The 12009-nt window shown below is 35.8% G+C and overlaps 1 long non-coding RNA gene across 1 annotated transcript in view; it reads right to left on the reverse strand.

Moving 5' to 3' along the window:
• Nucleotides 1-11969: 11969 nt before the first annotated feature.
• LOC146722405 (uncharacterized) overlaps nucleotides 11970-12009 on the reverse strand; it is a 625-nt gene continuing 585 nt past the window's right edge. Inside the window, exon 2 of the long non-coding RNA XR_014925183.1 lies at nucleotides 11970-12009. This exon is cut by the window's right edge and continues 186 nt beyond it. This is a non-coding gene — a long non-coding RNA (uncharacterized LOC146722405).

Raw genomic sequence — 12009 nt, forward strand, 5'->3', positions numbered from 1 at the left:
TAAAATGAAAGATCTGGGGCCTGCAAGCGAGATCCTCGGGATTCAAATAAAAAGGGAAGGAGACACAGGTGCAATAAAAATCTCACAAAAGAAATACATACATGAAATAATCGAGCGTTTCGGAATGAACCTATGTAAACCTGCGTCTACTCCTCTACCCTCGGGTATAAAGTTGTCGAAAGAAATGGAGGCGACAAGTTTTGAAAACAAAACAGAAATGGAAAACAAACCGTACAGAGATTGATCGGTAGTCTTCTCTATTTGGCAAACACTACGAGGCCCGATATTTCGTTTGCAGTAAGCGCCCTAAGTAGATATAATGTAAATCCCGGACCCACAACACTGGAAATGCGCGAAGCAAATCGTCCGTTATTTGAAACAACGGATAATTATACAATTTATACCGAAAAACGGGGAGGAAAAACCCTTGCCGCATTTACGGAAAGCGGATTGGGCCGGTGATCAAGATGATCGCAAATCTGTTCGGGGGGTGTACACATATTGGCCGACGGACCGATAAGCTGGTTTTCCAAGAAACAAGGATCGGTTGCGGTTTCAACAAAGGAAGTGAATACATGGCTCTCTCGGAACCACAAAGGAAAAAAATACACTTACGAAGACTGGTCAGGGGAAATGTACGGAAATCAGTATGTACACAAACCGACCCGGGCATATTATGCGATAATCAGAGCGCGATTATACTTAGTAAAGAGAATATGCTTCACCCAAAAAAGTAAACACATTGAGATAAGATACCACTTTTCTAGGATGCCAAATTCAAGGATTGATTAACGTGAATCGTTCCTACAGACAAAGAACGTTGCAGACATTTAACAAAATCTTTGGTGAAGGATAAGCATATAAATTGCGTGCAGTCATTAAATTTAATAAACTAATATATATGAACGCATTTCGAAAGGGGGAGTGTAGAGATATGATGTGAGTTCTCTCTGTATTTCGAAATATGCGATCTTTATTTACATCGTGACCCGGTCACTCTTTTATTTTCATTTTTTATACGTCGTCGCCAGCTCGCCCGAAAAGAGGTTTAGTGCGAGCACAGCTACGACCGCGTCAAGTTCGAAGCATAAATAAAGACTGAATAAATTCAATATACAAAGTATAATTTCTATCGATCTTTCCTTCACTATAATCACGGATTCCAACTACGAAATCTAACATTTTTAATAATTGTTTTTATAACTAATAGAGGGTATGTTTAATTTTTTGGGAGATTCACTAATTTGTTTATTCAATAAAAGGGGCAATCGATCGTTTTACAAATATTATATTGAAGTAAGATTTTTTAAATTTTTTTAATATGTTATATTTTGTAATTAAAATTATGTTTTTTATATTAGTAAGAGGAGATATTTTTTTTGATATTTTTAATTATCAAATTTTTTTATGATATATAGTGTTTTATATCCCTTTTTTTATTATAGTTTTTATTAGGAAATTTTAGCTAAAATTAAAAAACGAAAGTCCTATAGATTTTTTTCGAAAGTAAAGGTCAGATGTTTTAAATTTTGAATATTTTAGGGGTGGGTTTCTTTAATTTTTTTTAGAAAGGGAAAAATTTTTTTTAGAAATTAGAAATTAAGGAAAAAAAAAAAAACTTTTTTTAAAAAAATGGGGGGGAAAAATAAAAAAGGGGGAAAAAAGGGAATAAAAAGGAAAAAAAAAAGGGGGAAAAAATTTTTTACCAAAAGGGGGGGAAAAAGGGGGAAAAAAATTTTAAAAAATTTTGGGGAAAAAAAAAAAAGGGGGGGAAAAGGGGAAAGAAAAAAAAACAAGGGGGGGGAAAAAACAAAACAAACAAGAAAACAAGGGTAATGGGAATTGTAAAAAATTTAAATTTTAAAATAATTTTTTTAAAATATTAAATTAATTTAAAAATAAATTTAAAATATTTATTTAAAAAAAAATTTAAATCTCAAATTTTATTAGGAAAGGTAATAAGATAAAATAAAGAAAGTAACATAATGATAAAATTTGTCTAAAATGATAAAGGTTGAGCCCCTGTAGGGAAATTTTAGAATAAAAATATTAATGAAAATTAAAAAATAAATATTGATTTAAAAGGAAAAAAATGATAAAGAATTAAATTTTATAAAAAATTAGAGGTAAAAAATATAATTTTAATAATTGATGATAAAAATGCAAAATTTCACCCCCTAATTTTTTAGGGATAGGGTCGGAGGATAGCATAAAAAAAAATATAGAAAATATCATTCAGGTTGAATTGAATTAAAAATGTATTTTTTAAAAAAATAAAATTTTTATAATATTTAAAATAATATATTTGTGTGTATATATATATAATATATATATATAACCCGATATGAAAAACTTAGAGTAGGTATGTGGCTCAATGCCCAAAAATATTTAAAACACGTAAAAAACTTGGTTCAAAATTAAATCCAAAACAATTTTTTTTTTTAATATTTAAAAAAAGAAAACATAGAAATTATTTTTTTATAGGCGATAAACTAAAAATTTGATATTTAAAATATTTTAATCATTTTTCAAAATACCACCTAAAATATAAAAGGGGAAAATACTTCCCTAAATAAATTTCAAAAACAATGGCCAAAAATGACCAAACCTTTGGGGTTTTTGTAGAAAAAACGGAAATTTCCCAAAAGGGGGGGAAAAAAACAAAAAAAAAAAAAAAACGCCGAAAAAATTTATCATTTTAAAACCAAATAAAAATAAATAAATAAATAAATTTTTTAGGGGTTTTATTAAAAAAAAGGGGGAAAGGGTATATTTTAAATCTAATTTACGGATGATATTTTGGGGAAAACCCCCTTGGATTATATAAAACCCAAAAGGTACGTTTTTTCACGTTAAAAGGGATTGGGCAAATATAAAAGCATCGATAAAAAATCCAAAAAAAAAATCAAAAATAAACAACATTCCCCCTTTTAAATTAATTAAATATATATAATTAAATAATATTATAATAGGGAAATATGTGCATAAGGTATATAAAATTTATAAAAAGTAGGTAAAATTTTAGCCTTTCTACGGTATGCCTTTGAAAGGAAGGCCAGAAAGGGATTTTCAGGGGGGCATCTCGCGTATACCGGACGGTAGAGGAACAAGGAGAACAGTGATTTTCGGGCCTTGTCTCTTACGGTGCATCCGCTGAGCAATGCAATGGGTTTTATGTAAGGGTACAGGCATGAAACCAAATACAAAAACCCAGAATTGGTTTCGGGGGTTTTGGGAACAATGAAATGGAGTTTCGCGTTTTCACCGGCGAGGTTTCCCAAAATCAATTCGGAGTTTGGCCCAAAGGGCCTGTCGACCCCTTAAAATATTCTTTATATAATTAAAAAAGTTTCTAAAAGGCCGGGGTATTACATTTTTGCTTTAAAAATTTTAATAAATAAAATACGGACTCAAAGGCTAACCCAACCTACCCCTTTTTTGCTGGCATTTCCCCCCAAATTTATTTAAAAAAATTTTTTTTTATCTTTTTTTCATAAAAAAGCTCTTTGGGAAGGGCTACAAAGGGGCTTTTGATTAAAAAAATATTAAATTTTAAGGGGGCGAAGGTCGGCCGGCCAAAATCCGAAATTTAGTTGGAAACCGTATCGCGCGGAATTCGCAGCGAATATCCATTCGTCGCGGAAGGAAAAAAAGTCTCCTGTGGAATATCGGTTACCTTCGGCGCGATCTCTCCGTTCGATCACCAAAAAAAAAATTATATTTTGCAACAAAAGAAAAATAATAAAGAGAAAACTAAAATCTCAATTTAGTTGGGCGCCAGGTGCGGCAGCCGCACCGTCTCTCAATTAATAAATTCGCGGGACGCTAAGTCTTAATTTACTCGGACTTCCTAGTCCCAGCCCTTTCGCGGGCGTCAATCGCGGGAGAGAGAGAGAGATTGCGACGGCAACTTTCCCGCTCGGCTAGCCTCTGTGCGGGTAAGGGTTCGGGTGCGTGGCGGCAAGAAATCACCCTAGGAATTAAAGTTAGTAAAACATATATTTAACTTTGGTTCACAAGACACATGAGTATATAATATAAAGAAATAAGCGGCGTGCACAGACGCACGATTGAGAGTTCGGTGGGGCACTACGCCCGGTGGTTCGCCGTGCCGAGTTATGAATAATCTTTAACAAATTCGCGGCAACAAGGTAGGGTCCCCAATAACGAAAAGACGATTAATTAAATCGGCGACGCGCCACCGGGTATATGGCTCCACGCCGCGGGCGCGTGATCCGCGCGGTATGCGCGACAACAAAAGGGCCGGCGTAAGGGCGCACCGCGTGCGCCGTACATAATTTCCACACACAAAATTAAACGTAATCACGCCTTTTCGTTTAAGCCTTTACAACCTCAATACTTTACAACATTAATACTTTACATTATCAATACTTTAATGAGCCTGAAAGCGTTTATGAGCTCTTTGATTTTCGCTTCGAACAATAATCGGCAACGCGTAAATCGCGGTAATTTTCGCGCGACAATGTTACGCGCGAGGACTGTCCACGCGGGAGAGAGAATATGCGGAAACGCGAGAGAGTAGATGGGTCGTAATTTCTCCCAATAGGGTCTCGCTACGTTACTACGCGACTCGACAATAAACGAATCTCTCGAAAATTCTTAAAACGGCCGGCAACTAAGTCCAGCGTAATCTATTGACGATAAATGATTCGGAACCCATCCACCCTACTACCTTAATTCGGCGACAGCAGGATGACCACGTCGTCTCACCAGTCCTATGACGCTCCTTGGCGTCCTCTCCTCTCTCGCTCTCTCTGAGTTGCGCCTCAGCTCGGGACTTCTGCTCTCCTCGGGCGCTCGCTAGACAGTGCCGAACCGGGGGCCCTCAGAAGACACGTCGGTGACCCAATTACTTAGATAGGCCACTCGCGGCGCTATCAGGTCGGCCGCGCGCGCGGCCTCGGTGATCCTTGCGGCCGCGCGCGTAATTATCCTTACCCGCGGAGTCCTGATCCGCGGGTTGCCCCTCGTAGGCGGTCGTCGCGGCAGCGCACGGCAGGGCCGCTCCTTGCTCTCCTTCGGGATTCCGGAAGTCCCGGGGACGGCAGCTCTCCTGCCGGCGCTCCGTATGCGGGGACTCGGGTGCTTGTTGCACCCGAGTGGCCATCCCCTGCTCGCTCCTGGAAGGTACAAATTTTTGAGGCAGTGGCACCTACTCCGTTGTCGGATATTCAGAGGAGAAATTGTTGATCTTGGCTTACCGAGCGTGTCCCTGACGAAGGGGGTCCCCGTCGTCCTGCTTCCCATGCTCTCCTATCTTTCCTCTCTGAGTTTCTCTCTCGGCTGAGACTCGTCGCACATCCTGTCTGCCGCCGAAATAATCCTAACTTCTCCAAACAAACTCCTAACAACAAAAAAAAATACACGAAAACGCGTAGCAGCGGGATCGCGTCCGGTCCCGCGCTTTTCGCACGCACGCTCTCTCTCTCTCTCTCGCTGTCTCGGGAGAGCAGAGGTCCTGTGCCCTCCCCCGATCGGGCCATTCAGCCCTTGTGACGGACAATTTCAATTTGTCACGTCACAATATATATATATATATATATATAATTAATTAATGAAAGGCTCGTATAAATTAACAAAATTAAACAAATCATATATAGTAGGCCAACTGAACGAGCAAATAAATAAGGTGTAAAAATTTTTATTAATAGTTAAATAATTAAGAGTTTAACTAGGCTCTGTAATATATAAATATAAATTTAACATATATAAGATAGGCAATAAGAGCCAAATCGCGGATGACAGTGCGTATTCTAAACGAAACTAAATTTTTTCGTTAGAATTAAATACCTGTGCACAAGGCACCAAATTTTTACTTGGACACGGCCAAGATATAAAATTGGAATAATCTCTACAAGAGATTTTTAATTCCATGTATCCCCTATTCCCCCTAAAGAAATAAAGTGCGAGAGAAAAATATAGATCCGAAAGTCGCAGAATCGGGAATCGAACCCGAGACCTTTCGCTTGCCGGGCGACTGCTCTTCCAACTGAGCTATTCAGATCCTTTCGATTCTATACTTTTCTCTGTTATATATATTAATGTTGGTAAATAAACGCCTTTAAGCCAGCGTGTATAAATTAAGAGTTTAACTAGGCTCTGTAATATATAAATATAAATTTAACATATATAAGATAGGCAATAAGAGCCAAATCGCGGATGACAGTGCGTATTCTAAACGAAACTAAATTTTTTCGTTAGAATTAAATACCTGTGCACAAGGCACCAAATTTTTACTTGGACACGGCCAAGATATAAAATTGGAATAATCTCTACAAGAGATTTTTAATTCCATGTATCCCCTATTCCCCCTAAAGAAATAAAGTGCGAGAGAAAAATATAGATCCGAAAGTCGCAGAATCGGGAATCGAACCCGAGACCTTTCGCTTGCCGGGCGACTGCTCTTCCAACTGAGCTATTCAGATCCTTTCGATTCTATACTTTTCTCTGTTATATATATTAATGTTGGTAAATAAACGCCTTTAAGCCAGCGTGTATAAATTAAGAGTTTAACTAGGCTCTGTAATATATAAATATAAATTTAACATATATAAGATAGGCAATAAGAGCCAAATCGCGGATGACAGTGCGTATTCTAAACGAAACTAAATTTTTTCGTTAGAATTAAATACCTGTGCACAAGGCACCAAATTTTTACTTGGACACGGCCAAGATATAAAATTGGAATAATCTCTACAAGAGATTTTTAATTCCATGTATCCCCTATTCCCCCTAAAGAAATAAAGTGCGAGAGAAAAAAATATAGATCCGAAATTCGCAGAATCGGGAATCGAACCCGAGACCTTTCGCTTGCCGGGCGACTGCTCTTCCAACTGAGCTATTCAGATCCTTTCGATTCTATACTTTTCTCTGTTATATATATTAATGTTGGTAAATAAACGCCTTTAAGCCAGCGTGTATAAATTAAGAGTTTAACTAGGCTCTGTAATATATAAATATAAATTTAACATATATAAGATAGGCAATAAGAGCCAAATCGCGGATGACAGTGCGTATTCTAAACGAAACTAAATTTTTTCGTTAGAATTAAATACCTGTGCACAAGGCACCAAATTTTTACTTGGACACGGCCAAGATATAAAATTGGAATAATCTCTACAAGAGATTTTTAATTCCATGTATCCCCTATTCCCCCTAAAGAAATAAAGTGCGAGAGAAAAATATAGATCCGAAAGTCGCAGAATCGGGAATCGAACCCGAGACCTTTCGCTTGCCGGGCGACTGCTCTTCCAACTGAGCTATTCAGATCCTTTCGATTCTATACTTTTCTCTGTTATATATATTAATGTTGGTAAATAAACGCCTTTAAGCCAGCGTGTATAAATTAAGAGTTTAACTAGGCTCTGTAATATATAAATATAAATTTAACATATATAAGATAGGCAATAAGAGCCAAATCGCGGATGACAGTGCGTATTCTAAACGAAACTAAATTTTTTCGTTAGAATTAAATACCTGTGCACAAGGCACCAAATTTTTACTTGGACACGGCCAAGATATAAAATTGGAATAATCTCTACAAGAGATTTTTAATTCCATGTATCCCCTATTCCCCCTAAAGAAATAAAGTGCGAGAGAAAAATATAGATCCGAAAGTCGCAGAATCGGGAATCGAACCCGAGACCTTTCGCTTGCCGGGCGACTGCTCTTCCAACTGAGCTATTCAGATCCTTTCGATTCTATACTTTTCTCTGTTATATATATTAATGTTGGTAAATAAACGCCTTTAAGCCAGCGTGTATAAATTAAGAGTTTAACTAGGCTCTGTAATATATAAATATAAATTTAACATATATAAGATAGGCAATAAGAGCCAAATCGCGGATGACAGTGCGTATTCTAAACGAAACTAAATTTTTTCGTTAGAATTAAATACCTGTGCACAAGGCACCAAATTTTTACTTGGACACGGCCAAGATATAAAATTGGAATAATCTCTACAAGAGATTTTTAATTCCATGTATCCCCTATTCCCCCTAAAGAAATAAAGTGCGAGAGAAAAGGGGATACATGGAATTAAAAATCTCTTGTAGAGATTATTCCAATTTTATATCTTGGCCGTGTCCAAGTAAAAATTTGGTGCCTTGTGCACAGGTATTTAATTCTAACGAAAAAATTTAGTTTCGTTTAGAATACGCACTGTCATCCGCGATTTGGCTCTTATTGCCTATCTTATATATGTTAAATTTATATTTATATATTACAGAGCCTAGTTAAACTCTTAATTTATACACGCTGGCTTAAAGGCGTTTATTTACCAACATTAATATATATAACAGAGAAAAGTATAGAATCGAAAGGATCTGAATAGCTCAGTTGGAAGAGCAGTCGCCCGGCAAGCGAAAGGTCTCGGGTTCGATTCCCGATTCTGCGACTTTCGGATCTATATTTTTCTCTCGCACTTTATTTCTTTAGGGGGAATAGGGGATACATGGAATTAAAAATCTCTTGTAGAGATTATTCCAATTTTATATCTTGGCCGTGTCCAAGTAAAAATTTGGTGCCTTGTGCACAGGTATTTAATTCTAACGAAAAAATTTAGTTTCGTTTAGAATACGCACTGTCATCCGCGATTTGGCTCTTATTGCCTATCTTATATATGTTAAATTTATATTTATATATTACAGAGCCTAGTTAAACTCTTAATTTATACACGCTGGCTTAAAGGCGTTTATTTACCAACATTAATATATATAACAGAGAAAAGTATAGAATCGAAAGGATCTGAATAGCTCAGTTGGAAGAGCAGTCGCCCGGCAAGCGAAAGGTCTCGGGTTCGATTCCCGATTCTGCGACTTTCGGATCTATATTTTTCTCTCGCACTTTATTTCTTTAGGGGGAATAGGGGATACATGGAATTAAAAATCTCTTGTAGAGATTATTCCAATTTTATATCTTGGCCGTGTCCAAGTAAAAATTTGGTGCCTTGTGCACAGGTATTTAATTCTAACGAAAAAATTTAGTTTCGTTTAGAATACGCACTGTCATCCGCGATTTGGCTCTTATTGCCTATCTTATATATGTTAAATTTATATTTATATATTAAAGAGCCTAGTTAAACTCTTAATTTATACACGCTGGCTTAAAGGCGTTTATTTACCAACATTAATATATATAACAGAGAAAAGTATAGAATCGAAAGGATCTGAATAGCTCAGTTGGAAGAGCAGTCGCCCGGCAAGCGAAAGGTCTCGGGTTCGATTCCCGATTCTGCGACTTTCGGATCTATATTTTTCTCTCGCACTTTATTTCTTTAGGGGGAATAGGGGATACATGGAATTAAAAATCTCTTGTAGAGATTATTCCAATTTTATATCTTGGCCGTGTCCAAGTAAAAATTTGGTGCCTTGTGCACAGGTATTTAATTCTAACGAAAAAATTTAGTTTCGTTTAGAATACGCACTGTCATCCGCGATTTGGCTCTTATTGCCTATCTTATATATGTTAAATTTATATTTATATATTACAGAGCCTAGTTAAACTCTTAATTTATACACGCTGGCTTAAAGGCGTTTATTTACCAACATTAATATATATAACAGAGAAAAGTATAGAATCGAAAGGATCTGAATAGCTCAGTTGGAAGAGCAGTCGCCCGGCAAGCGAAAGGTCTCGGGTTCGATTCCCGATTCTGCGACTTTCGGATCTATATTTTTCTCTCGCACTTTATTTCTTTAGGGGGAATAGGGGATACATGGAATTAAAAATCTCTTGTAGAGATTATTCCAATTTTATATCTTGGCCGTGTCCAAGTAAAAATTTGGTGCCTTGTGCACAGGTATTTAATTCTAACGAAAAAATTTAGTTTCGTTTAGAATACGCACTGTCATCCGCGATTTGGCTCTTATTGCCTATCTTATATATGTTAAATTTATATTTATATATTACAGAGCCTAGTTAAACTCTTAATTTATACACGCTGGCTTAAAGGCGTTTATTTACCAACATTAATATATATAACAGAGAAAAGTATAGAATCGAAAGGATCTGAATAGCTCAGTTGGAAGAGCAGTCGCCCGGCAAGCGAAAGGTCTCGGGTTCGATTCCCGATTCTGCGACTTTCGGATCTATATTTTTCTCTCGCACTTTATTTCTTTAGGGGGAATAGGGGATACATGGAATTAAAAATCTCTTGTAGAGATTATTCCAATTTTATATCTTGGCCGTGTCCAAGTAAAAATTTGGTGCCTTGTGCACAGGTATTTAATTCTAACGAAAAAATTTAGTTTCGTTTAGAATACGCACTGTCATCCGCGATTTGGCTCTTATTGCCTATCTTATATATGTTAAATTTATATTTATATATTACAGAGCCTAGTTAAACTCTTAATTTATACACGCTGGCTTAAAGGCGTTTATTTACCAACATTAATATATATAACAGAGAAAAGTATAGAATCGAAAGGATCTGAATAGCTCAGTTGGAAGAGCAGTCGCCCGGCAAGCGAAAGGTCTCGGGTTCGATTCCCGATTCTGCGACTTTCGGATCTATATTTTTCTCTCGCACTTTATTTCTTTAGGGGGAATAGGGGATACATGGAATTAAAAATCTCTTGTAGAGATTATTCCAATTTTATATCTTGGCCGTGTCCAAGTAAAAATTTGGTGCCTTGTGCACAGGTATTTAATTCTAACGAAAAAATTTAGTTTCGTTTAGAATACGCACTGTCATCCGCGATTTGGCTCTTATTGCCTATCTTATATATGTTAAATTTATATTTAAATAATTAAATTAACATTCCGTTACAGAATCGAAACGTTTCGACTGCACTACAGTCTTTATCAATACATAAAAGTTAAATATTAAAATACAAAGTTAAATGTTAAAAATACAAACATTGTTAATTACAATCCGCACTGTTAAAACCTTTGCTCTGTTCTTGCTACAAATTTGCTTATATATTTGATTATATCAAATTTAATTAATACTATATATTAATCTCTCTAAATAGAGGGATAATACTTAAGCAATTTTTTTAAAGTTTCTATTATCAAAAATGTTTTATATTTATTTCCATATATTTATCTTCAAATTTTTATTTTTAAAAAATCGGATATCTATAATTTATAATCATATATATAAAGACATAAGCGTTTTATATGTATATATAGACCGCTATTTAATTAGTATATATATCACTGCTCAATCCTGAAAAACTCGATCAATCGGCGTCACGAAAGGAACTGACCGAAGCTACCTTTTCTTTCGCTATTATAATGATATTACATATATCGTACGACGAGTTTGTCGAACGTAGCAATTGGTTAACGAATAGAGAATTTCTAAAGTTTCTATCTAATATTCAATCGTTACGTCCGACCACCATCATTTTGTAGTATGAATGTAATATCGGCCTTAGACAATTGTGCTTTGCTTCACGCGTATTTAGACGGCGGGAAGATTGACACCATCTATTGCAGAATTATATAATGACCTTAAAGGTGCGTACAGACTTACAACAGAACATCGTAACGTAACACCGTCGCGTAACACCGACGAAATGCATGGACAATACCCCGTAACGCTTAAATGTTTGGTGCGAGGTACTGTCCATACATTGCGTCGATGTCACGCAACGGCGTTACGTTACGATGTTCTGTTGCAAGTCTGTACGCACCTTAATATAATCAACATAGTTAATTTAAAATCTTGAGCCTTAGAATTATTCGTAACATGTTTAGATTTTTAATCTCTTTTCAAATATAATAATTATAGACAAATATAAATATATTATCTATATAAATATAAATATACTGTCTGTAGACATATATTTGTCTATAATTATTATATTTGAAAAGAGATTAAAAATTTAAACATGACAAATGACTGTATTATAGTATCAAGATTTTAAATTAACTATATATGTTAATTATATTAAAGCCATTATAATTCTGCAATAAATAGTATCAATTTTCCCGCCGCCTAAATACGCGTGAAGTAACGCATTATTGTCTAATAGCGAAAAA

The sequence above is a fragment of the Nylanderia fulva genome, unplaced genomic scaffold (assembly GCF_048542155.1).
Source record: "Nylanderia fulva isolate GAGA-0341 unplaced genomic scaffold, ASM4854215v1 Scaffold319, whole genome shotgun sequence".
NCBI classification, from domain to species: Eukaryota; Metazoa; Arthropoda; class Insecta; order Hymenoptera; family Formicidae; genus Nylanderia; species Nylanderia fulva.